Here is a 25,848-nt window from a genome sequence, read left to right as displayed (position 1 = left end):
TATTATTCATTCATTCATTTTGTCATTCAGTAAACATTTCTTGAACCCCTGCTGTGGGCCTGGTACAGTCCTAAGGAAAGAGACAACTTCTAACAAGACAACCCCTGCAATGGAAGAACTCACAGCCTTGAGGGGGGAAAAAGGCCAGATATTGTGTAGATTCTTAACTACTCTAGGGTATGGGCAAAGGCTGTCCACAGGACCACTGTTATCCCTTATGGGAACTTTGTGAAAATTTGAAAAAGGCACCCCTTTTGCTGGACAAATGCAGCCCCATACTGGGATGCACAGCTTTGCAAGCAGAGCCCAAGTAGATATTTGTGTCCTCAGTTGCTGCTCACCCTTGCTTAGTGAACAACTTGCATATCTGAACACAGCAGCCCTGAATATGAAGACTGAGGTCGGGTAGAAGGCAAAAGTGGAAGGGTCCATTGCAGGCCGAGGAATGAACATGTATATAACCTGCAGGGTTGGGAAAGAGTGTCCTGGAGTTGGGGACCTGCCCTTGGTTCAGTGTGACTGGGAGTGAGTGGTTATTGGAGGAGTTGAAGAAAGATGAGGTTGGAAAGATTGACAAAGGCTGTTTGTTTACTCAGGAAGCCAATATTAGTGGACATCATCCCAAGTTTAGTGTTGTAAACATTAGGGAAATAGTAGTGAACAAAATCAACATAATTCCCAGCCCTGAAGGAATTTACATTCCAGTGAGATCCTGGTGGGCTACCAATATTTAGGAGGATATCATAAGGGCATACTGATTTCTGATCCACCTTCCCTCTAGCACTGGGATGAGATACTGTGTGTAAAAGCTCTTTGAGAACTGGGAACTTCTAGATCGGTCCTATGAATAATCTCTTTCAATCTTAATCTGAGTGACCAACACTAGTGCCCAGGCATTTGGGGGCCTGGCCCTGATACCAGGCACCTACTTGATTCTAAGATCTGGGAAGATGCTATCTTTGCTTATGATCATGATGCTACAGGAACTGTGACACTTTCACCTGTTCTGCTGTCAATGCCCATCCCTCTCTGGGTCAGCAGAGCAGGTTGGATGACCTGTGACTTCCTGGGTCTTACTGGAATTCACCCTCAGGCTATGGTCACCTGCTGTGAGTGTAGTTCTGTCTTCTGGCTGAAATACAGTGGAGACAAGAGAGTTGCCTAAAATTCATGAACAACAGGGAAGCTCTGTCTCTGGGGTAAGAGTGGACTTTGGGACTCCAGGAGGCCATGTGAGGTCGTCCCCAGGTTAGAACTGAGTGGTCGGACTAACAGGTCCGTTTCAGATGGAAGAGGGTGGTTCATGGGCCTGGGAACGCGGCTTCTCCCTCACTGGCTGTGGGCAGGTCACTTCCTCTTTCTGGACACTAGTTCCTTCCTCTATGAACCAGAAGGTTAGACTTACTCAAGCTTGAACAACAGAGCCTTTGAACTCCTCTGTGGAACCTGGTGTGCAAAACGGTAAAAGCAGTGTTGCTGTGTTTGAGGCAAGACTTGGGGCTTGGAGTTCTGCTGACATCAGCCCCACCTTGTCATGCCTCAGCCTCTTAGCTCTCCTGCCACCATCAGATACTACTCTGGAGTCAGAGTGGAACTTAGTTTGAAACAGTTGGATGAGATAATTTCTACTCTAACTGGGTTCCTCTGGTCCCTAGGCTCAGGATAAGAGTGAGGGCAATTAAAAAGTTTTGTGATAATTTTTATAATTGTGTATATACCTTGAAATGATTATCCAGCACTCTCCCCATTTGATATAAATATAATATAGATTATCTAGTTGACCCTCCACCTCATCCCCTATTTCCATTTGTGGACATTAAATTTCAGTGGCTCTCTTTGAATTTGTAGTTGTGACAGTAGCAGCACCTTCAAAACATCTAAAATGTTTTCATATTTTGCTTTCCATGCAATGTGTTTCCCCAACTGGGGAATTTGTGTATTTGTTAGAAGACAATCATATAAACGTGATAGGAATTTATTTCTCTCTCATCTATAAAGTCCAGGTAGGCTGTCCAGGACTAGAATGATGGCTTCTTGAGCATCAGGAAGAGTGTCTTTCCATCACTTCGCTCTGTGGGTCTCAATGTGTGCCTCCCGTCTGGTGATCCAAGGTGGTAGTCCTGGTGCCTGCTATCAAGTCAGCACTCCATCCAGCAGGAAGCAGGAGAGGAGGAGAGGGGAGAGCCTACCATTCCCTTTTAAGGGCAGAAGTTGCACAAACACTTCTTTTCACACCCCATGACCCAAAATTTGGTCAATGGCTACCCCTACCTTTAAGGGAGCCCAAGAAATCTCTTTCGCTGGGCAGTCTCCTGACCAACTAAATATTCTATCATTTTGCAAAAGAAGAGAACAAATAAGGAGGCCAAATGGAAATCTCTGCCCCAGGGGTCTAGCCATTTCTCGTCTGAGAAACACGAATTTCTACAGTCTTTTCCAGGTATGAAATTCTGTGGTATGTGTAGAATATAAGGACTCAAGCTGGAGGGGGCTCAGAAGTTTAGCTAATCCATCCTCCTTCATCAAATAATGAAGAAATTATGGATCTACTTTACAGATGAATCAGCTGGGGGCCCAGAGCAGTTAGGTGACTTGCCCAGGATTAACTGCGTAGTAAAGGAATAAGTTAATTTGTCAGGAATCACAGGAGTGGTGGGAGTCACTGGGAACCTGGAACGGCTCTTATCTCTGGTCTTCTTTTTCCTCCTGCCATGATGTCTGGGCCCTTTAGACCGTATCTTACCACTTAGGTAATCATTTGGGGCATAAAGTAGAAGACCCTGCCCAGGGATCCAGATATCTTGAAAGGAATATGAGCTTTGGAGTCAGATACAAATGGCTTTCAATCCTGACTCCACTTCTTATTACTGTGTGGCCCTGAGCAAGGCATTTCATCTCTTAGCTTTAGTTTCCTCATGTTTAAAAAGAAGATAAGGTCTATCTCGTAGGTTTCTTCTTCCTTCCATTCTGCCTTCTGCCTCCCTCCCTCCCTCCTTCCTTCCATTCACCCTTCACTCCTCTCCTCCCCTCTTTTTCTGTTGTACCTGGAATGAAGCAGTGCGGGGGCCTGATGTAGTGGGGCTTACACGTAGATGTGTAAACCAAGGGTAGTTTCCTTGCTTGCTCCCGCCTCCTCCCCTCCTCTCTTTTTTTTTTTCTTTGTTTCAGTCTCATATGGTTTTATATTTTTTTCCCACCGGGCTTAATAATAACAGGATAGAGAGAATGGAATGAATGTAGCTATTGGTACACACTAGACTCTCTTCAGAAAAATGTGCCCAGAAATAGTTTGCTCTGATTGGTGAACTTCTACTTCCTTTTAACATTTTTATTTTTTTTACTTGTTTTTTAATCAGACAAGGAGAACTGCAGCACTTCTTGGGTTTTCCCCTCTGACCATCTCTTCGCTGGACCCTGATGTGGCTGTTTACCCTCTTCCTCTGTATAACTTCTGAACTCTTCCAAGTGTTTATATAATTTCATACTTTCATGGGTTTTTCTCCTCCTTGTTTTCAGCTACAGTCTTCTGTGAGCTTCTTGAGGACAGGGAACACACATCTGTGCATCCCAGAAACTTGGCCCAGGACCTGGCTGGCAGGAGGGGCTCAGCAGTCTGTGCCAAATACGTGTAAACTTCTGGGACCACAGAGAAGTAGGTCAGGGAAGCAGGGGTCTGGAGAAACCATCTCTTCCCCCTTCACATTTTATAGATGTGAAAACTGGGGCCCAGTTGGAGATTAACTTCCTCTGAGCAAGGAATTTGTGTTACACTATGCATTTGTCCTAGTACCTATTAAGAGCAAAGGCAGAAAGGAGCAGTAGAAGAAAGGAGAAAGGAAAAAAGGAAGGGAAAGAGGGAGAAATGAAGAGGGTGGGAAAACAGCACTTATGAAGCACTGAAAGTAACAGGTTTTAAGCAAGTGCTATTTCTGTTATTCTTGACAACATGAATATGAGCTAAATGCTATTATCCTTTCCTGTGGGGGATGATTTGAGGCCCAGAATGGTGAAATCACTTGTCCAAATTCATACCATGTATACCAAGTGGAATGAGAAGCTGAAATGATGCCTGTGAGGCCAGCACCACACTCTTTTTCTTGAACTATGAGTCGGAGTTACTGACACAGTCATGTCTGAGAATTAAATGGGCTGTACAATCCAAAGACAAGAAATAACAAGTGCTGGTGAGATTGAAGAGAAAGGGGAACCCTCCTACACTGTTGGTGGGAATGTAAATTGGTACAACCGCTATGGAAAGGAATATGGAGGTTCCTCAAAAAAACAAAAATAGAAACGCCATTCGACCCAGTAATTCCACTCCTGGGAATTTACCCAAAGGAAATGAAATCCCTGATTTGAAAAGAAATATGCACCCCTATGTTTATTGCAGCATTATTTACAATAGCCAAGATATGGAAACAACCTAAGTGTCCATCAATACATGAATGGATAAGGAAGATGTGGTACATATACATAATGGAATATTATTCAGCCATAAAAAAGAAATCCTGCCATTTGCAACAATATGGCTGGATCTAGAAGGTATTATGCTCAGTGAAATAAGCCAGGCAGAGAATGACAAATACCATATGATTTCACTTATTTGTGGAATATAAAGACAAGGCAAAATAGAATGAACAAAACAGCAGTAGACTCATGGACACTGAGAAGTGACTAGTGGTTAACATGGGGGAGGGGTTGGTGTGGGTAGATGGGGAAGGTGAGGGGAATAAAGGAGCACAGAGATTCTCAATCATAATGTAAGTTGGTCACAGGGATGGTAGTACAGCATGGAGAATATAGTAAATGATTTTGTAACATCTTTTGATTTGACAAATAGTAACCACACTAGTTGGGGTAAGGATTTAATAATATGGGTAACTGTTGAACCATTGTGTTGTTTATTTGAAACCGATATGATTGTATATCAATGATACTTCAATTTAAAAAAAGGAATTAAATGGGCTATGTAGGAAAGTAGGTCAATCTCAGGGATTTCTTTTAACAATAATAACAAATCTGTGTGCCCTTGAAGAAGATATTGATGTCTCTGAGCCTGTTTCCTCATCCACGTACTGAAGAATGCATACTCTGAGTGCCTGTGCAGAGATTCAGTCTACCTCTCCCTCATGATTTCCTTAGCCGTCATTGTGAACCATTTAAAAATGATAGATTCGTCCAGGAGGAGTCATGTCTCTTTAGTTAGAATCATCAGGTCAGGCCAAGCAAACTTATTTGGGGTTTTTGATGAGATTTCTCTTAATTGATTGGGGTGAGGAGTTCAGAGCTAAGTTGCAGGACTGGCTTTTCAGCTCCAGGCTGGAAGAGACGAGAGCCTGACATGATTGGAGGGTGTCTGATGATGGCTGCGCCCGCCCTGCGTTAATCAGCAGGTGAGAGCATTCAGCACCCAGCAACACCCTCTGGTCCCTGGAGAGTAGAAGGGAGTGCTGAGCAATGAATAAATATACTCTTGGTCACCAGAGAGATAATGGTAAGTTTCTGGGGCTTCCCTGCTTTGATTTGGCCCACTGCCTGGAGGGTTTTCAGTGTTCTTCTGTTTGGGGACTTTCTTTCTTCCTTTTTGTCCTTCCTTCCTTTTTCTTTTCCTTTTCTTTCTCTTTTTTTTCTCCACCCCCTCCCCATGTTCCTCTCTTCCCCCTTTCTCTCTTTTTCCCTCCCTTGTTCCCTCTTTCCCTCCCTTTCCTGCATCCCTTCCTTCCTTCCTTCCTTCCAGATATTTAACTAAGATTCATTAATAACAGCAATAGTGACAACCGGAAGAGCTTACTTACAGATGGATACCAGGCGTCATTTTTCAGGTGCTCCTATGCGCTACATTCTTTCAATCAGCAAATATTTATTGAGCATCCAACCATTTGCAGGTACTGTCATGGAACTCCAGGGGCCGTTTCTACATGCAGCTTGTGCTGTAGTTGGAAACACAGACAGTAAGCAAGTAAACAAATATTTCACATATCTTCGGGTTATCTAATTACATTTTCAAAATAACCTCACACAGTGGGTACCACAAGCCCATTTTACATATACAGAAATACTGAGATGCAGGTAATATAGTTGTCTGCCCAAACTGAGGTGACAAGTTGGAATGCAACCCAGCCTGTGGTCTTCCTAGTACCCAGTGAGGCTTTTTATCCTAAGTCTGGAGGCAGATAAACTGCAAAGCTATAAAGCATAAGCTCCAGGGCCCCTCACTTGCACGGGCTCTTTCTAAATTCATACCTAATTCTTAATACCTTTTGTAATGAGGCCCCACCACATTTTATAAGCCTTGGGCCTTAAAACCTGGACTAGTCTTCATTGATACAAAGATTCATAGATGATTCCTCAAGAATTCAGAAGCCAGAAGAGCAGACAGACATGAAAATAAATCACAGTAATACATAGAGAAGAGAGCTATACTGGAGGTGCTATGGACTGACCTGTGCTCCATTCCCCGAAAGTTGTATGTTGAAACTCCTGACTCTCTTTGTGACTGCCCTTGGAGATGAAGCCCTGATCCTCACTGTGACTGTACTTTGAGATGGGCCTTTAGGGAGGTGATTAAGGTTAAATGAGGTCATAAGGGTGGGACCCTGATCTGATAGGATTGGTGTCCCTATAAGAAGAGGAGCTGTCTTGCCATGCACATGTAGGGGAAAGGCCACGTGAGGACTCAGGCAGCTGTCTGTAAGCCAGGAAGAGAACTCTCACCAGAAACTGAATTTGCTGGCACCTTGATCAAGGACTTCTGGCCTCCAGAACTGAGAAAATACGTTTTTGTTGTTTATGCCACCCATTCTGTGGTATTTCACTATGGCAGCCTGAGCAGGAGGAATGTACAAGGCAGATGGGTTTGAGGATGAGGGAACATTCCAGGTGCAGGGAACAGCCTGAGTAAAGGTATGGAGGTGGGAAAGTGCGCAGTATGTCTAGAGAATCATAAATAATGCCTGGGCACTCTTCTGGAGTACGAAGGCAAAGATACACAATGACAGGTGGTGGTGAGGGGAGGGGTGGGTGGTGACACACAGAAGCTGTGGGATGCCATGCTGGAGAGTTTGGGTTTATCTGCTTGGCATGGCAGTGCCCCTGGTTTGCCTCTGAGCAGGACAACCTGCAAACCATCACGGTGGCAGTGGTAGGAAGATGGATGGGAGGAAAATTAGTTAGAGGAGTCCTAATAGCCTAGTAAGAAAGGGTGTGGCTGTGAAGTAGGACAGTGGGAATGGAGAGGGGGGCAGCTTAGGAAGTGGAAGACGAGGATGGCAGAGAGAGAGAGATGGGAGAATCGTACCTGGGTTTTGTTGGAATGTCTGGGTGAATGGTGCTTGGCATATTTAGGCTATGTCTAAAGTGACTTGAATATATACATAGATTTCATTTACTTCTGAGGAAAAGCGTTTAGAATTCTCATAGTTCACAGAAAGATCAGGAGGAGGTGTGCTCCCATCCCAGGTCTGCAGGTTTGGCTAACTGGATGCTCTGCCGTTCGGGAGCCAGCAGGGTGGGAACAAGGTGGCCATGAGGCAGAAGGAAGGTCTGCAGGCAGGCTGTACTCGTAACTTTATGCTTCTTAATGGGATGCTGGTTTTGCCCGCTGCTTCCTGTCCTTTTTTTAAGAAACCTGAAAGCTGGGCCAGAGAGTTTACAATGGCCTGTTGGGAGAAGCAGGTCAAACTTGGTAACTACTTGGCTTAGGCAAAGAACCTGACCGGAGTCTTGGTTCTGATCCAACTTGCCATATACCTTTGGGTGAATCATTTACTGTCTCTAGACCTTCATCTTACCTTTGCAAAAATGAACCATTATGGCTAGATGGTTTTTAATTTCCAATTTAGCACTAATAGTGTATGTATCCACGTTTAACCAACCTATGTAAAAATGTACAGACTCAGGAGGAATATTAAAGTCTCATTTCCAAGGAAAATAGCTGTATCAGTCCAAAACAACAAACTTTAACTCCTTTGTCATTTCCAAGCAGCTTGAACTCATAGACTCATAGGGAACTCTAGAGAGAAGAGGATATTTGAAAGCCACCCAGTCCAGTTTCCTTATTCTATACTTGAAGAGGCTGAAAAATAAGAAAAGCAGTGTCCATGGTCAGACAGTTAGTAATAGATTAATGTAATAGTTAATAGTTGATCGAACCAAGTCTCCTGACTGGGTTCCCCGGGGGCATTTAACTACCGGGTTATGCACTGCACAGCTCTGTAGACACTGATGTGAGTGGTTCCCCTGGAATTATGCAAGGCTAAGGCCCTGCTCCTCACCTCATTTTTGGCCCTCCTTTAACTCTATGTATCTAATTGTTTAAAATGCCTCCTCTACGCCTCTGGATACTTGGAACCCTCTCTTCCTTCCTTTTACCTGCCTGGTGGAGTTCTATTTATCCTGTAAAACTCAGTACAAATGCCACCTCTCTGGTCTACTTTCTTCCTTTTGTACCTACCCCTGGGGCTGTATATACTTAACATAGTACATGAAAATTGCTATCTTACTTATCTCCCTACAGGTGATCCAATAGGGATGGGAACCATGTCTTATTTATCTACTTCTAACATCTAGCCCAGGTGCTCAGTTAATGTCTGAATGAATGAATACAACAGATACATGATGGAATGAATGTACTGAGATTTGCTGGAAAATACAGCATCAAACAGAAAAGGCTTAGGAAGCCATGTCCCATGAGGTGTAAATGAGACCAGGGTTTTCCTCTCATCTGGTTATTTCTTGGACCTACAGGTCATCACCCTCATTAAGGACAGCTCCCCTAAGCTGTAAGCAGGAAATGCCTTAGCATCAGGCCCGATGGCCCATATTGAAGACATAATCCTTTGGCCCATGACTCACCAATGGATTCCAGAAGGCTCAGTGTGGGTGGCCCTCCTCAATCAATCAATGGTTGGGCGTCCCAGCTTGTGATTGGATCCCCTCCCTGCCACCCAAGCTTATAGGCCTCTCAGATGCAGCCTGTATGGAGACCTCTGGCCATCAGGCCTGCTCAGTTTCTAACCACCCACGAGGAGACTCAGGGAAGCGTCCATAAAAGCTCGCTTTTATGACCACTGACACCTCCTGAGCATGGTCATTATGATTATTTAACATTTATGAGACACCCTCAGTGCAGTGGGGGCAAGGGAAAGGCAGTTTGGCAGCCTCAACACAACCGGAAGTTTCTCTGTAACTCCATCAAGGTACTTCTTCCTAGCCAGATTAGTTCATTTACAGTTATGTTCAGGAGCTTATACAAGCCAGAGCAAAAATCACTTAATGCATCCTGTATAATATTTAACCCAAGCATTTCCAGGAGAGCCTCCGTTAACCAAAACCAAACAAAGGAGAACCTTCAATTAACCAGATTTGGATTTTTGCCCTTCTATTGATTGTTCTCTGAGTAAAGTTGATGTGCAAAGTCATTCATTCTTTCTCATTCAATAAAATATATGGGCTTCTGTTTTTCTGCCAGATATAGAGAGAAATAAGACAGCCTGTTCCCCCAGATAACTCAATCTGTAGCGAAGATAGGCATGGAAACAAAAATGCAATATTACAGGTGATGTGTAAGAGCCAAGTTCACAGAAGAGTAGAGGCCCAGAGGAGGAAGTGGTAAACTTACCCTACCAGGTAGGTGACAGGCTAGGAAGCCTTTGCAGAAAGAAAAGCCCAAGGCGGCATTTGATGACAACTTCAGAGTAGGTGAATGTGGACCTTATAGGGAGAGAGAATGACTGAGCAAAGGTAAGGAAGGGTGAAATGGCATAGTATATTCAGGGAACCCCAAGCCATGCACACAGGCTGAAATCTACAGTTGAGGGATGAGGCGAAGCTGAGATTATAAATCTCCTTGCTCATCATTGGAGAAGTGTGGCCGTGACTGCTGTATTTGAAAACACTGGTCACTCTTACTGGAATGCTCTCCTCTCTTCATTTGGGTGACATCACACTGATGGAGCAGCTCCTACCTCTCTGGCCACTCCCCTTCTGTTATTTGCATGGGATTGTCTTTTTATACCCATCCTTTAATGCCAGTGTTCCTCAGGGTTCCCTTCACAGTTTTTCTCACTGTAGACCCCTCTGCAGAATTTTCCCACTGTAGTGATCCCCCAAATGATATCTCTCATCCAAATGAGTTCTTTCTTGAGCTTCTAGATGTGTCAATAGATCTACCTACCTAGTGAAGTCTCTTCCTGATGGTGACAGACATCTACTTCCTAAACCTCCATTCATTCTATATTTCCTATGCTTATGAAAAGCACCAATATGCAGCCACTCAGACTTGGTATCATCTTAGACTCCTCACTTTCCCTCATAAGTCACATCTAGTCCATCAAAGATTCACTGATGTGTTCATTCATTCATTTGACACTTATTCAGCTCTTACTGTTTGCCAGGGCATTGACTAGCAGGTGGTGCTAAAGAGATGAGTAGACTAGAGGTCTGGCCCTTGGGGAACATACAGTCAAATGAGAAGAAATCCCCATGGACAGGTGGCTGTCACTCTGGGTGTACAAAGTAACAAGAGAGGTATGCAGAGAATGACTTACCCAGATCCTAGAAGGTGCCATGGAGAAGGCACCCTAGCCATGGTGGGCTGGGGTCAGGTGAGGGAGGTCTGGCGTAGCTTCCTCAGGGAGATGATATTTGTGCCTCAAAGTATGAGTAGGGGCTAAGTGGGGGTGAAAGATGGTGAGGGAAAAGAGGCATGCCAGGAAATGGGAACAGCCTGAGCAAATGAACAGAGGTGAGAAATGGTGTGTTGTGGTGTTAGCTACAAGCAGGATGGAGCTACTGAAGACTAGAGTGGAAGGCAAAAGTGGTAGAAGATGAGGAGATGAGTTTGGGATAAGCAGGGCCTATTTCTGTATCATTCCCACATTTGAATGATGTGCAAAGGCAGCTGACTCTGCTTGAGAAATGTCTTGGTATCACTTCCTCTCCATTCCTGGAGCACCTGCCTTCAGTCAGGCATCATCACCTCGCTGGTGGCCTTCTTACCAACCCAACCTACCCCTGGGGTGATCTTTTTCTAGCTCAATGATATGCCAATATCAGTGTTTTTTAAGAGCAGAGAAGAGGAAGTAGGCTTAGGGAGATAAAAGTTTTCCATTTTAGACCAGTTTTGAGATATTTTACCCAAAAATGCCTTGTAAGCTTGAAAGATTTTTTTTACATGGGGGACAGGGGCTGACTGTAGTTCCTGGATCTGACCTTGACCTCTCCTGGTCAACTCCATACCCTTGACTTGGGCACAGAGGTCCGAGACAGAACACAGGGCTGTTTCACAACGTGGACAGCCAGGGTTGAGGTCATGGCGATCTGTAGACTGAGAGGAGGCCTTTGTTACCTTTGCTGACCCACAGGCTGCAGGCTTCTGCTGTCTGTCATTTCCTGCTGGGAATGCTGCACCATTTGGGATATGCAACAAACCCCCATCTACACCAGGTAGGGAGGAGCTTCTTGAGCTCTGCCCTTCCTGCCTTCATTCCCTTCCTTCTCCACGCGTTTCTCATTACTGCGCTGATGGAAGGGGCTACTGCTGTGGTTGGTGGACTTACTATCACTCTGTCCCTCTCCAACTCAGTCCCCCTAGAAAGCTTAATGATCTTAAAGGGAAAACGGCTTGGAAGAAAAACATGAATTCTCAGGGAAAAATGGATTTTAGGGCTATGTCTAAATAATGATTCTCTTTTTTCTTTCATTCTTTGTTTTGCTTTTGTTTATTTTGTTTCAAAGGGTAGGTGTTTCCTGTTGTCTTTGGACAGAGCAGCATCTCTCTGGTATTTTTTTGGAGCAAATGAGATGGGGCTGGCCTGAGGGCGAGGACATGAGCATGGATTCAACCCGGAACCACTTCTCGCTTGTCTGTAAAAGACTGGACTAGATTGAAGTTCCCCTTATGTCTGAGCATCTGAGATATGATTCTGAGTGTTAGTTCATTGCAGAGGCATCACCATGAATGGTAAAAGCCCTGGGTCAGGAGCCCCGCTCTACTCATCAGCTGTGAGATGCTGGGCAACTCAGTTCACCTCCCTGCATCAAGATTTTCCTATCTGTCAAAGGAAGACCATTATCCTGTTGGTGTAATTCCCAGGCTGTTGTGAAGATCAAATGGAAACGCCAAAGTGTAATCTGTAAAAGCCTGTGCACTTGCAGGGAACATGGGCCTAACTGGTGACTCTGCCTGGCCAGCTAATCACCAATTCAGGGCAGTTGAAATCTGGCCTGCAACCTGGTCTGTGTGGACAGCCAGGATCCCTCCTCCGTGGGGTGCAGACTTCCTCCTCTGTACCCTGAGTGCCGTGGTAACTATCTCATAAAGTTGTAGTGAAGAATATGGAACATAATCCCATTCACCTCTTCCTCCATCATCTGTCCTCTGCTCACCCAACAAACTTGTATTGTGTATGGGCTCTTCACCAGTCTCCGTGCTGAGCACTGGGAATACGGGAGTGAATGAGACATGGTTTTTTCCTCTAGGAAAGCATAGTCCAGGCACAGAGACACCCACTAACAAAAAGTTATAGGACAATGTGGGATTCAGAGAAACCCCTGTACTTGAGGTATTTGGGGGCCCAAAGGAGAGCAGCATCTAGCTGAGCCTGGAGGTCAACAAGTCTCCTTGGAGGAGACAGCACTTGAATGAGACTTGAAGGATGAGTCAGCCAGGTGAGGGGGCATGCACAGGAGAGGTGAGTCACCACCCAAAGAGCCCAGCATGGAATGTTCTTTCTCTAACTTCTTGTGGCTTTCTCCCTCACTTCTTTCCGGCATTTTCTCTGAGCACCTGAGCCATTCTCTCTCCCTTTACTCTGCTTTTTATCACTTGTCATGACCTGAAAACATATTTTATATATATATATATATATATATGTTTGCATACCTACAGTCTTTCTTCCCTATTGGAATGTAAGCTCGGTGACAGGGACCTTGTCTGTCTTGCTCAGTACGGTGTCCCCATGATTTCAGGCCTGATGCTGTATTCACTTGCTTGGGCTGCCATTTAGCTACTGCAGACTGGGTGGTTCAAACAACAGAAACTTATTTTCTCATGATTTTGGAGGCTGGAAGTCTCCAATCAGGGTATCAGATTCCTTTGGAGGATTGCGAAGAAAAATCAGCTCTATGTCTTTCTCCTGGCTTTTGGTGGTTTGCTGGCAATTTCTGGTGTTCCTTATCTTGTACACACAGCACCCTGATCTCTGCCTTCATCTTCTTGTGGCATTACTTCTGTGTATGTGTGTGTGTCTGTGTCCAAATTTTCCCTTTTTATAAGGACACAGTTCATACAGGATTAGGGCCCCACCCTATTCCAGTTTGACCTCATCTTAACTAATTACATCTTCAGTGACCCAATTTCCAAATAAGATCATATTCTAGGGCACTGGGGGCTAGGGCTTCAAGGTAGGAATTTGGGGCAGATACAGTTCAACTCACGAAAGACACATAGTACGTAGCCAATTTACATTTGATGAATGAAGGAATGAATGGATAAAAGCACAGAGGCAAGAATTAGCACGGTGCCCATGGGAAGTGTTAGATTGTTTAGGATTTTTGGAGCTGCATGACCAATGCAGGGATTGGTGAGAGCTGACATTCAAGAGGTATGTGTACCTCCCCCTTAGCACATGGGAAGCACCGGAGATAGTTGCCATGATTTTCATTTGTACTGGTCGTTAGATGAATACATGACTATCTCTGTGGCAATTCATCCCTGTTTCTAGAAGATTCAATTCACAGCACAGCAGAGTTGAGGGTCAGTGATTTGGGCCAACACCATCCTGTTTACAGAGGTCCACATGTGTACCAGCCTACTCAGCAGGTCCTGGAGGTCCACGTCTTGTATGAGGCCTTCTAACCTGGTCATCTTTCCTTACATCTCAACAATAGGCTGCCTTCTGCCCTCTGATAAACAGCCTATCATTCATGAGCTGGGATCAGTGACAGGTTGGCGGAGGTTCCGGAACATTTCCTTTAGAGTCATAACCACTGAGAACATAATTTTGATTAATCAACCCTTGTGATACAGCATGGGCAAGGCAACAGAACATAAATAGCAAAGGAAACCAAGATTAATGTGGAAATGTTCCTAAGCTATCAGGATAGGAAGCTGCGAAGGAGCCGAGGGGGTTCCTTGGAGAATGAGCTGGAAGTCAGAGGGTGATAACCTCATAGTGGAATGAAAAAGGGCTCTGGTTGTGCCCTGACATGAATCCAGCCTCTGTCACCTACTAGCTCTGGGATCCAGGATAAGCCATATTCCCACTGTGAATCTCAATTTCCCCAACCCGAAGGTAGGGATGATATGACTCACACCATTGTAAAAATGAGAGAGAATGCATGAGAGTTTAACACAGAGCCTGGCATTTAGCAAGAACTCAGTGCATGGTAACAACAATAATAGCTCACACAAACTGAATGCTTACAGTGGACAAGGCATTATTCTAAGTGATTTAATCCATGAGGTAGGTATGATCATAAAACTCATTTTGCATTTGAGGAAACTGAGGTTCAGGGAGTTTAAGTAACTGTCTAAGTTCAAACAGCTTTTAAGTGACAGAGTTGAAATTCAGACTCACGCACTCTGCCCTAGAGCCCATGCTTGTAATGATTATGCCATGTACTTGTCGGCACCAGTATAACTGCTGTTAATATTCTTTAGCTATAAGGTGCGAATTTGGGGCATTTTAACCAAGAAAACTGGAAGCAAGGTAAGTAGCAAAAGTTAATAAAAAATTCCCAGGTGGTTATCTCACTTAACCCTCACCTGCAGTCTGGAAAACATATGAACATCTGCATTTCAGAAATAAGGAAACCAGGACTCAGAAGTATTGCATAGCTAAGATTCAATCCAGTTCTCTTTGGGCCTGAAGCTCAAGCTCTCTCCACCATTCCCACTGTCTCCAAGAAGTTCACTCAAGGTTACATAGAAGGGGCTGCATGCCGTCCAGAGCCCTATTCCTAAGGGGAGACTAAAACAGGCTCTCAGAACTGACAGCGAGATAAGGAGGACCATTAACAGGTTCACAGGACACTGGGTCCAACATGAGGAACAGAACAGACTCTCAAAGGAAATCAAGAGGGCAATAGGAAAAATACTACTGAGGTTTGATGGTCCATGAAGTGCAGAGGAAACATCAGTGAGTAAGGAAGATGGATAGGAAAGCCTATATTTAAAACTGGCTGGAGGTAAGGAAGGAAGCGATTGACCTAATTTTAGAAAACCTCAGACTTTGAGGCTCGAAGCTACCAGACTAGGAACTTGGGTGAGGATTAGTTGCCATTTATCATCTACTGGTCTCCAGAGGAAGAGTTGAGACTAATTTAGCTCAAAGTCATCCCCCCGTGGAGTAGCAAAAGGATGAGCTTTGAAGTTGGATAGCTAGACCTAGTGTGGAGCTGCATTTGATCCAGCAACTCCTTTCCCCTCTGTAAGGCTTGGTTTCCTCATCTATAAAATGGGATGATAGTATTGCCTACAGAATTTCTGTTAAGAGTTAAATGAGCAAAGGTTGAAAGGAATTAATAAATTGCTTGGCCCACGGTAGGTACTTGATTAATGTTCATTGAATGAATCTTACAGGGAGATGAAATGTTTGTATAAGAAAGTCTTCGTTGAATCTCGATTAGAGTATCATCCATATTCTAATTCCTTTAAATCTGGTAAGAGGTTTAATGTCTACTGTCTTTCACCTTTCCCTATTCAATGCCTACTACACTGTGGACGCTCTAAGAATGCTTAGTAATTGCATGAATATGAATGCATGTATCAAACCCTGGCATAAAATAATGTTGCTAATTCATAATGCACTCTGGAGTTTACATTATAGGACTTTAATACCATCATCTTTTTTTCCTTCAAAATTGTGATATCTTAATTTTTTTCTGATTCTAAAAATAATATAAGTTGGTTAAAAGTAATTTTATTAATTCAGGATAATACGAAGTAGCAGGTGGAAGAATACTCCCCTAAATCTGACTTCCCAGACATAATCATTTTTTTTTGTTATGTGTATTTGCTTCCAGACTTTATTCTGTGTTCATATAAACATATATGTGGCATTCTACCTACACACACAAACACACATGCACCTTAGGGCAGATCTTGATTTTTAGCTGAGCACATTGCCACCTGGAATAAAGACTACATTTCCTGGCCTCCATTCCCACGGGGTGGATGTACATGGCTTAAGTTCTGGCCACTAGCACATAAACAGATTGGTGCAGCAGTAAAAATGTTGCTTAAGGAGGCTTATTCAGATGGAACATGTGTCCTTTTAGCCTTTTTCCTTCCTCCTCCTGGCCTACAAAACAGGTAAGACGATAGAGTTACAGCAGTCATTTCTTAAGCCATGAGGGCACCCTGAGGATGGAAGCTACACAGTGGAGATCACAATAAAATATCTGAGTTTTTGATGACTTAAAGGAATAGCCATACCAGTTGTGACAGTCCTTTCCCAGGCCATCTTTAACTTTGGAGAATAATTCTCTGTGATTTTAAGCCACTGTGATGAGGTTTTCTGTTACTGGTATCTAGATGTAATTTCTAAATGAAACACAGTTCTTCCTCACCCCTGCCACTTAACTGTATATAACATAGATTTTTCCATTAATGCACAAAAAATATTACATTCTTGTCCATGATTACACAAATAATCCATTGTGAAGATTTTCCCTAATTTACTCAATTCCTTATTGATAAAACTTGTAAATTCTTTGCAGTTTTTGAAAAATTATAAATACTATGGACATTTAAATATTTTCCTAGGATAAGAAGGGAATTTTAGGGCTAAGAGATTTGTGCATTTTTAAATTGGTAAGTAATGAAATTGATAAAGAATTGCCAGATTGCCTCTAGAAAAGTTGTTCCAGCTATACTTCCTTAGGTAGAATTTTTTAAAAGTTTATGATGTATTTCACCCATTCAAGGCACAAAGAATAGCATAAAAATCACCTACGTACAGTAGCCCCCTCCTTATCAATGGTTTCGCTTTCTATGGTTTCAGTTACCCACGTCAGGAAGCAAACAATCCTCCTTCTCAGGATGAGAAAAGCAGCCTAAGGCTACAACACCATGCCTACAGCATTCACCTCACTTCATTGTATCACATGGGCATCTTACCATGTCACATTATCACAAGAAAAATGAGTACAGTACACTAAGATATTTTGAGAGAGGCCACATTCACACAACTTTTATTACAATATATTGTTAAAATTATTCTATTTTATTATTAGTTATTGTCATTAATCTCTTACTGTGCCTCACTTATAAATTCAACTTTTTCATTAGGTATATATGTATAGGGTTTGGTACTATTCCTGGTTGCAGGCATCCACTGGGGGCTCTTGGGATGCATCCTGTAGATAAGAGGAGACTGCTACACTCACTATCCAGTTTAAAAAATAGAGCAGTCCCACAATCTCCTGAAGTGCTGGTGTGTCTTATTCCAAGGGCATCACCCAACTCTTCTGGCCCAGCTGGCTAGGGCCCCTCTGCGTCTTCTACAGCACTTGTGGTCAAGGAGGGAATCTGTAGAATTCTTTCACTCCCTGCTACCCAAAATGAATGTGTTGCTTCATACAATTTAAATGTCCTGGGGCAGAACTTGGGGAAAGGAGGCTTCAGAGAGTCCTCAGAAACCCATCTCTCTTCCTCTTCAGGCCTCCTTTCCTCCTTGCTTGCTTCATTCTCGGTTTCCACACAGTAGCAGAATGGCAGCTGGGACCTTCTGGCTTCCATTCTCTGCATTCCCATCCAGCAGAAAAATAGAGCATCTTTGCAGTAAGTCCCGTGTAAAACTTGGATTCACTTCGATTAGATTAACCATAGTGATAGGCCAATCCTGAATATATCTAGCTCCCACTATCAATTTGTCATCTGGAATCTATCAAACCCTGTAATGCTTATTTATATTTTCTGCCAGTATTGGGGGAACAAATTCCAGGGTCAACTACCTTTTTGGTAATGCGGTCCCTGGCAGAGAACTCAAGAAGAACCATCCCTAACATTTGCTGAGTGATATAATGTGCTGGGCACCTTATCTCATTCAGTCTTCTCAACAAATCTGCCTAATGGGCATTTTATAAAGGAGGAAAATGGAGGCTTAGAAAAGATAATTGAGCTGAGTTCATACAGTTTGTGTGAGTTGAGACTGGGATTCAGCCTGGGTTTATCTTACTCTAGTGTCCAGTGGAGACACGGCCAGGCCAGCAACAGGCATGTCTACCTCACAAGGCTGTTGTAAACTGTAGATGAACACACAGTAAACTGAAGCCCTTCACAAACACTAGATCATTCAACTGATGGATACGTCCTAAATTTACCTCCTTTGCGCCCTCTTCCTCCACCCCTGCCCCGGGGAAGGGGACAGTTTGGTAATTGTTCCAGTAATCCTGAGTAAACAGATTAAGTAAAGGGCCAGGGAGACAAGTTACTCCCTGAACTATGTTTTCTTTATTTCCACAAAGATGTTTCTGAAAGCATATCTAAAACTGTTCAGGATTTTAAGGAGAATATAAAACACCTTTAGTAAGTATTTTCGCTGGGCAAACAGTGGGAGGACCCTCCGGGGTATGATGGGAAGAGGTAGGATTCGGGGTGGACGGCTGGGTTTCCAGCCTGCCTCCGCTGTTGCTGGCCCTACTTTGCCTTGGAGCTGGCCCAGTCTCCTTGCTGGACTCAGTTTCCCCATTAGTTCAATGTGGGGTTTGGATAAACACATTGCCCAACCTAAAGTTTTCCATGTATAGAATAATTATGGGGTGAGAGTGGTGAAGAAGGGATGGTGACCCCAGACTCACCAAGGGTCAGCCGTGAGTCTCAGGAGGATAGGAAAATACCTTCCACTGACTGCCAAGCAGCCTCCTTGTGGGCTGAGGAGCTGAGGAATGGGACCTTAGGGGTTTTCCTGACTCTGGAAATACATAGCTTGAGTTATTCCCCAGCTCAAAGCTTCGTGACTCCTGCAAGGAGTTGCTTGGAGTACCTGGCCAAACTCCAGGTCCAGTGTGAAGAAAATAGGTCATCAGCAAAGGACTTCAGTGTCCCGTAAACTGGCTTCCTGGAGCGGAGTGCTCACTCCAGCATAGTGGAGCTGTTAGCGAGAAACCCAGCTTTTTTCTAGTCAGCGGTCAGGAAGCCTGCAGGAGATGCAGGAGGGCGAACACTAGACCAGGAGGCAGGGGTTCTTGTCTAGGATCTGTCTCTCACCTGGCAAGTCACTCCCTCTTTCTGGGCCTCATTTTCCTCATTATTGATGTGCTCTGGGACTTTCTAGCTCACATGGAAAACGTGAGTAGATTAAGTAGACAGATTCTGGAGAACCACCTTGCTGAGTTCTGACCCAGCCTTGCTGGTCGCTGTCTCGGTGTCCTTCAGGAATTTGTTGAAAGTCTCCGTGCCTCCATTTTCTCACCTGTAAAACAGGACTGCTCAGTGGACACCACTGATTAAATGTAAGCCACTTCAAATAGTGCCTGGCATAAAGTAAATGCCCTACAGGTACAAGCCTTCATGTGACCGTCACCCGTTCCACAGCACACACATGGAGGGGAGGAGGTAGGGAAGAGGTCTGCAATCTCCTGGGGTGTGGGAGGGCCCCAACTAACCACCTGTCGAGCCCCTTTACCCTTACCTGGTCTTCCTTCCTCTGGTCTCACATGCTGCTTTACTTAACTTTCCTGCAGCTTGTGAGCTGAGCCATCCTTCTAAAATGGAGATCTGTTGGTGTCACGGCAGTGGCTCCTCATGCTCCTCAGGATAAATAACAAACCCCTGACAGGTTGTCTTCTGGGTGGCCCCCTGCAGCTTGCCCTCTCCCTTTGCCACCCTGCTCTGTGACCCCTAGGGAGTGTGTTTCCAGCTGGGTTCAGCCAATGCAGCCCCCAGAGGTGGGAGGGGACAAGGAGAGGAGTCAGAACATTGACCTTCTGCTTCACTCCTGCCAGGTCCCGGTGGAGGGCTGTGCTCCTCTACCAATAGATATCTTAGACAATACTGTAATTGTTAGAGGTGTTCCACATTATTACATCAACAGTGTGAATTTCTGACAGAGGCAAAACTGAGCACCATAGTATAAAAATAGAAAGACCATGCTTGATGAAGGACAACAAAAGTTCACTAAGGATACGTGATTTATTTGCGAAGTTCTTAGGCCTCTTCCTCACCCTCCTCTTCCTCAAACTCCCCTTGATCATTGGCTGTGGTGTCCTGGTACTGCCGGTACTTGGATACCAGGTCGTTCATGTTGCTCTCAGCCTCAGTGAACTCCATCTCATCCATGCCCTCGCCCGTGTACCAGTGCAAGAAGGCCTCGCGCCGGAACATGGCCGTGAACTGCTCTGAGATGCACTTGAACAGCTCCTGGATGGCCTTCCCCGTACCCCTCCCTGCCCTCCCCTGGGTCCTTCAGGCTGCAGGGTGGTAACGGTTCCTAGCCCACAGGGGCTGCATCCATGACTGATTTTCCTACTCCCTGCCCTCAGTTTATGTGAAGGTCTTTTCTTAAGCTTTTCTTAAGTCACTCAGGTGAGATGCCATCTCTTTCTGCTGGGACTCTGCCTGAGACACAGCTTACAGGGCCCTGCACGAAAGGCCCCTGCTCTGTCCCCCTGCACCCCAGTGCTGCCACTTCTCTCCACCATTCACATGCCCCAGCCTCTTCTCACCCCAGAGCTTCCCCATGATGGGAACTTCAGCCGGTGTTACTTTGCTACTTGGTACCCACTTCCACCAAGAGGCCTTCTTTGATGTCCTTGAGTTGGGTCAGAGCCCCTCCTCTGGTTTCAGTGGCCCCTTTGTACTCCCTCCATCACAGCCTGGATCACGGTATACTGAAATTGTCTGCAGGTGGAGAGTGAGGCAGCACAGCAGGGAGGGTAAGAGCCATACTTGAGCAGCACTGCCTGGGTTGATACTCCAGCTCTTCACTTCTCAGCCATCTGTGGAGCCTTAAGCAAGACACTTCACCTCTGCAGGAACATTTACCCAACCTGCAAAATGTGGCGATCAAACTAGTTTTTTTTAGCTAAACTGTTTAGTTTTATCCACACTAATTTTATTTTTTACTAAACTGTTTTACATACATTAAAAAATCTAATATGTAGAATTATTAACTAATTTGATATACGGAATTAGCCCCCAATAAACATTAGGTACTATGGTCAGTTTGTGATAGTGTTGGCTCAATAAGTAGAGAATGAATGGATTCTACCTCACAGGTGTATCCTTGCACAATAGTGTACTTTCCCATTTCATTCTTACAGCAGCCTGGCAAGGAAAAGAAAGTAGAAGTCCTATAAGCACTTTGCAGATGAGGACACTGTTCTTGGAGGAACTTTCCCAGGGACCCACACCTGACACAGAGCTGAGGAGCAAGTGGGGCCTGGGCATTGAGAGCCCCTCGCTGGGAGCCCTTTCCCTCAGCTGCCACAGCCGTGAGAGGGTCCAAGCAGTTTGCTCTGGGAGACTGGCAGCCACAGAGTTGGTAGGATCCAGGGTCTTTAGAGGCATCAACTTTGGTCACTTTCCCTGAAATTCTCTGAGTCACCTTAGGGATTTTCCAAGCTATACGATCCTGGAGGGTTTAAAAGAAAAGTCCAATGTGTTGCAAGTTTTGATACCAGCTGCGTGTACATGCTCTGCTGGCCCAGGCCTCTGTCTGAACCCAGGAAGTGCGACTCAGAAGGGAAATGAGCCTTAATATTTCAAGAATAACAATAGTATTAATTAACATGAGGTTTTGTAAAAACTCTGGACATTTATCCAGTGCTTCTGGGAGTGCAGTCAGTTCTCCAGAGTGGCTAGGCTGGGCGTGCTGCTTTTTGATCAGTGGCACCTGTGTCTTTCGTCCTTGTCAGTGGAGATTCTATGCAGCTCCTGAACGCCGGAACCCAGCTCAATGTCTGACACGCCAAAAGAGCCCCACAAATGATGGAGCGACTGGCAAAACATGAGAATGGATCTAATGTTCTAGGTCCCCACACAACAACATTTTACAGATAGGGAAACTGAGGTTCGGGAGGTTCAATGCTTTGACCAAGGTGACACAGTAAGAGGAAAGACAGGGACGTTGATGAGGATCTTCCTGGAGCCTCATGGCCTCATGGAGAGCAGCCGAAGTATTCAGGTCGCATATCTGGGGTCAGATCCCCAATCTGCCAGCTACCTGCTATGTGATTTTGAATAAGTTACTCAACTTCTTAGCCTCAGGGGCCTGAATTGGTGAAGTGGACAGGGTAACAATAAATACTTTATGGAGTTGTTTCAAGGATTAGTGTGTGTGTGGAGACTGGCAGATCAGCACAAAGAAAAGTGCCCCTAAATGGGTTACTATTATCATTGTCTTCACTGTCCTTACTCTCCTTTTCATTGTTATTATTTTTATGATTACATAAAAAAACACTGCGGTATCAGTTATTTTTAGTATTGAATATGTGCCTTGCATACATTTGGTCTGCAGCAAATTAGTTCCTTTCCTTTCTTGGGGTCAGTCTATTGCAGCTTCTACTGTAACTGGTGAGCCCAGGACTGAACGCTTGTCAGCCCTGACTCTCGCAGATGCTGGGGGCATGGAGAAGGGTGAAAAAGTTAGGGGTGATGAGCTGGTATGATATTAATGCATAATGTCATACCAGCAGAAAATATCACTTGGCTTTTCAGCAAGCCCAGAATCAACTCATACAAATCCCCAATATTCTCTGCTCCCACCTCTTCCTGCTATGGTGGAGTGAGATGGCTTTCCAAGAATTTATTGAAGTTTCTTGCTTCTCCCAACACTCTCCTATCTTAGCTGCCCACCCAACCATTTGCTAGTGACTGACATAAACCCCTTTAGTGTCTGCTGAGATATATTCCCTTTACAAAGACAGCTCGATGGCCAGCAACTTAGACAAGATTTATTTGTAGTCCAAGCAGGAGCCAGGTCATTTATCCAGCATGTAGAGACTGTTTTGACAGTCCTCCACTGTCTCATGTTTATAAACCTGGGAGGGACTTGAGGTATTTTCATGACACAGAAAGGGAAACTGAGGTTGAGCGAGCAAGTGATTTGCTCCAGATCACACACTAGTTAATGGTGGGGTTAGGAAGAAATCCAGACTTTGGGATTCATCGCCAGTGAGGCAGCAGGATGGGGTGGGCAGTGAGAACCAGCCTGGGCTTAGCCTGGTTCTATTTATTACCCGTGGAACCTTGGGCAAACACTACAATACTCTGAACCTCAGTTTTCTTACCTGTAAAATGGGCATAATTGTGCCTTCCTCACAGGAACAGTAGAAGGAATAATGGAAAGGATGTCACCTAGTATGGTGTTTGGCATAAAATAAGTGTCCTTTCCCTGCTGCCCCACTTCGTTGCTGGAATGAATGGGGGCTTTGGAATCACACAGTCCTGAGTTCAAATCCTGTGTTTACCTGGAAAAAGTATTAACTTTCTTGGGTCTTGCTTTTTCTCATCTTTGAGACGGCAACAGGAGCCATCATACTGAGGGGTCTTTGAAGAATTCAAAGAAATGCTAGATGAAACATAAGAGGTGTTTCTAGACAAAGCTTCTTTTTTTCCCTTCCGCCACCCTCTAGGATTCCTTCCAGAGCATCACAGATCAGCATTCCCCAGCCTCAACCTAAGATGGGGGAGAGTGTGTGTCTGTAAGTCTCCACCTCCTCTGGGCATGAAGCAGTACAGCCAGATTTTAGGCAGGCATGGAGTTCAGCCAGAGTTGCTGATGGCTCTGGGCACAGCAATACTCTCTCCCAGCCCTCAGGCCACTTCAGGACATGGATCCCCTGGGGGCCATCAAACCCGAAGAGGGCCACTGCAGCAGCTTCCAGAGGGGGTGTTGAGATGGGGACACATAAATAACCTTGAGGAGACAGCCTCTGGCAGCCCCTCCTTGTCACCAGTAATAAACATTATGTTATTTAGAGAGACACTTAGGTTTCAAACCACTTCATATTTAATCAGTAATCATGCTCCCTTCCAAAAGTCATTCCAGGAAAAACATCAGTTTAGTTTCTGACAAAGCTTTCTGAAAACTTGTGCACACCACCCAGGTTTTGAGGGACAAACTCATGGCTGGTTTTGAGCCAGAAATGGCACCAACTGAGGACACTGGCTGAAACAGTGCACATCTGTCTAGTGTTTCAGTTGTCCTAAGGAGCAGCAGTGCAAAGTTCAGGAACAAAGAGGTATGTGTGGGCTGTGTGGAGAGAGAGACCTGTGTTCAAATCTCACCTCTGCCTCCCACAGATTGGTGAGTCCACCAGGATTCACTGCGGCACCTTGTGCTTTCCTGTAGGATAGGAATAACTATGCCTACATGGGAGGCTATGTGGAGGTGTAAATCAAATATGCTAATAAGTTAGGTTGACTCATATGAAATCTCCACTTTTGAAAGTCAGAAATGATAGAAATATTGGTGATTTCATATGCTTCAAGCTACTGTATAAAGTGTGTGGCACATTTGAATAGTCCCCAAATTACACTAAGTGTTTACATAGTGAATCTCAAAACTTAGTAAGCATAAGAAGTGGGGAGGGGGACAGTGAAGACCTATGTGGAGCCTAGAAATCTGCATTTGAACAGACTTGTAATCCCCACTCTAGTGATTTGGATGAGCTGATGCTTAATGCTCAGTTGAACTAGGCTTTGAACAAAGAAAATCTGGAGAGGGTAGTAAACCACAATTCCTTCTCCCATCCCCTTGTTTTTTTCTTTTTTGATCCTGAGAGGTAGGAGGATTAGCTTGGCGTGGTGTGCATGTGAGTATGTGTGTGTGTTTAAGAGAGAGAAAGAATGGGAAAGAGAGCACTTGAGAATCCTTTCTGATCGCATTAAACCCTTAACCCCTGCTTTAACCCTTTTGCATTGCCCGTATCCTAAATCTTTGCACCATACTGAGATGGGAGTATTGGTCGGCATGTGTGTTTTATTCTCCGAAGCTGCCTCTAAGTTCTAATATTCAAGACACAGTTTCAGCTGTTTTCAAAATGTCCTTAACAGTTGGAACAAGAGGAATTTGCCAGTGGAGAACTGTGAATATCAGACCTGGAATCATGTTGTGCGCTCTCCTGATGCTGCCTGATCCCACCTTCCTCCAGGCCCCCCTCAGGTGAGGAAGGGAGGCTCAGGAAGGCGATGGTATCTCCCAAGGTCACACAGTGTGGTTTGGGGCAGAGGGGAATTTGAACTCAAGTCCTTGAAGCTTTTGCTCTCCTGGGAGTCTGTAACTAACTTTACTTCAGTCTGCTTATCTTTGTTATGACTTAACAAAATAGATTCTGAGTTGCATCAGTGTGAACCTACATGGCTTGTCCCAGTTGCTCCTTTCTGTTGCAGTTCATGCTGTACATACACTGCTGCCAGGTAAGACAGTCTTACTAACTTACCTGTTCATTCAGTACAGGGAACCCAGCTATAGCGAGCATATAGCGATGAGCACATGAAACAGAATTCTTAGCCTCGTGAGCTCCACAGCACCGTATCCTCACTGTGTATGATCATAAGAGCTATCAGGTAAGGGCAGTGGGACTTTGGGGTAGGTAACAGGGAGGCCTGTTCTAGTTGAGGCTGGGGGAGAGTTGTCTGCTTCTTATTCTATGATGGGAACCCGGTAATGAGTCCAGGCTTCAAAAAGCATTTGCGGACTTTTATTAAATCCATGTGAGATTCAGACATTATGCTATCTCCATAGCTTAGCTGTAGAATGAGAAGAAAGAAGGATGAGGCCAGAAAGAGGTGCTGTTGGTAAAAGCCCTGTACCTCACACATTTGGAAGGAGCTCTATGTCTCCTTGGGGGCATTTCAAGGGTCCCCATTTCATACACATGGAAGTGAGTGCAGAGACT

At 44.7% G+C, this 25,848-nt stretch overlaps 1 long non-coding RNA gene across 2 annotated transcripts in view; it reads left to right on the top strand.

The window, feature by feature from the left end:
- LOC118925419 (uncharacterized) overlaps nt 1–25,848 on the top strand; it is a 99,675-nt gene that overhangs the window by 5,699 nt on the left and 68,128 nt on the right. The window contains exons 2-3 of one of the 2 annotated variants that reach the window (XR_005030039.2): nt 11,737–12,692; nt 20,240–20,843. This is a non-coding gene — a long non-coding RNA (uncharacterized LOC118925419). Of the gene's footprint in view, nt 1–11,736; nt 12,693–20,239; nt 20,844–25,848 lie in introns of those variants that run through there. The other variant, XR_005030036.2, reaches the window with a different exon arrangement.

The sequence above is a fragment of the Manis pentadactyla genome, chromosome 4 (assembly GCF_030020395.1).
Source record: "Manis pentadactyla isolate mManPen7 chromosome 4, mManPen7.hap1, whole genome shotgun sequence".
Lineage (NCBI taxonomy): Eukaryota > Metazoa > Chordata > Mammalia > Pholidota > Manidae > Manis > Manis pentadactyla.
This window is presented reverse-complemented; position numbering and strand designations above follow the sequence as displayed.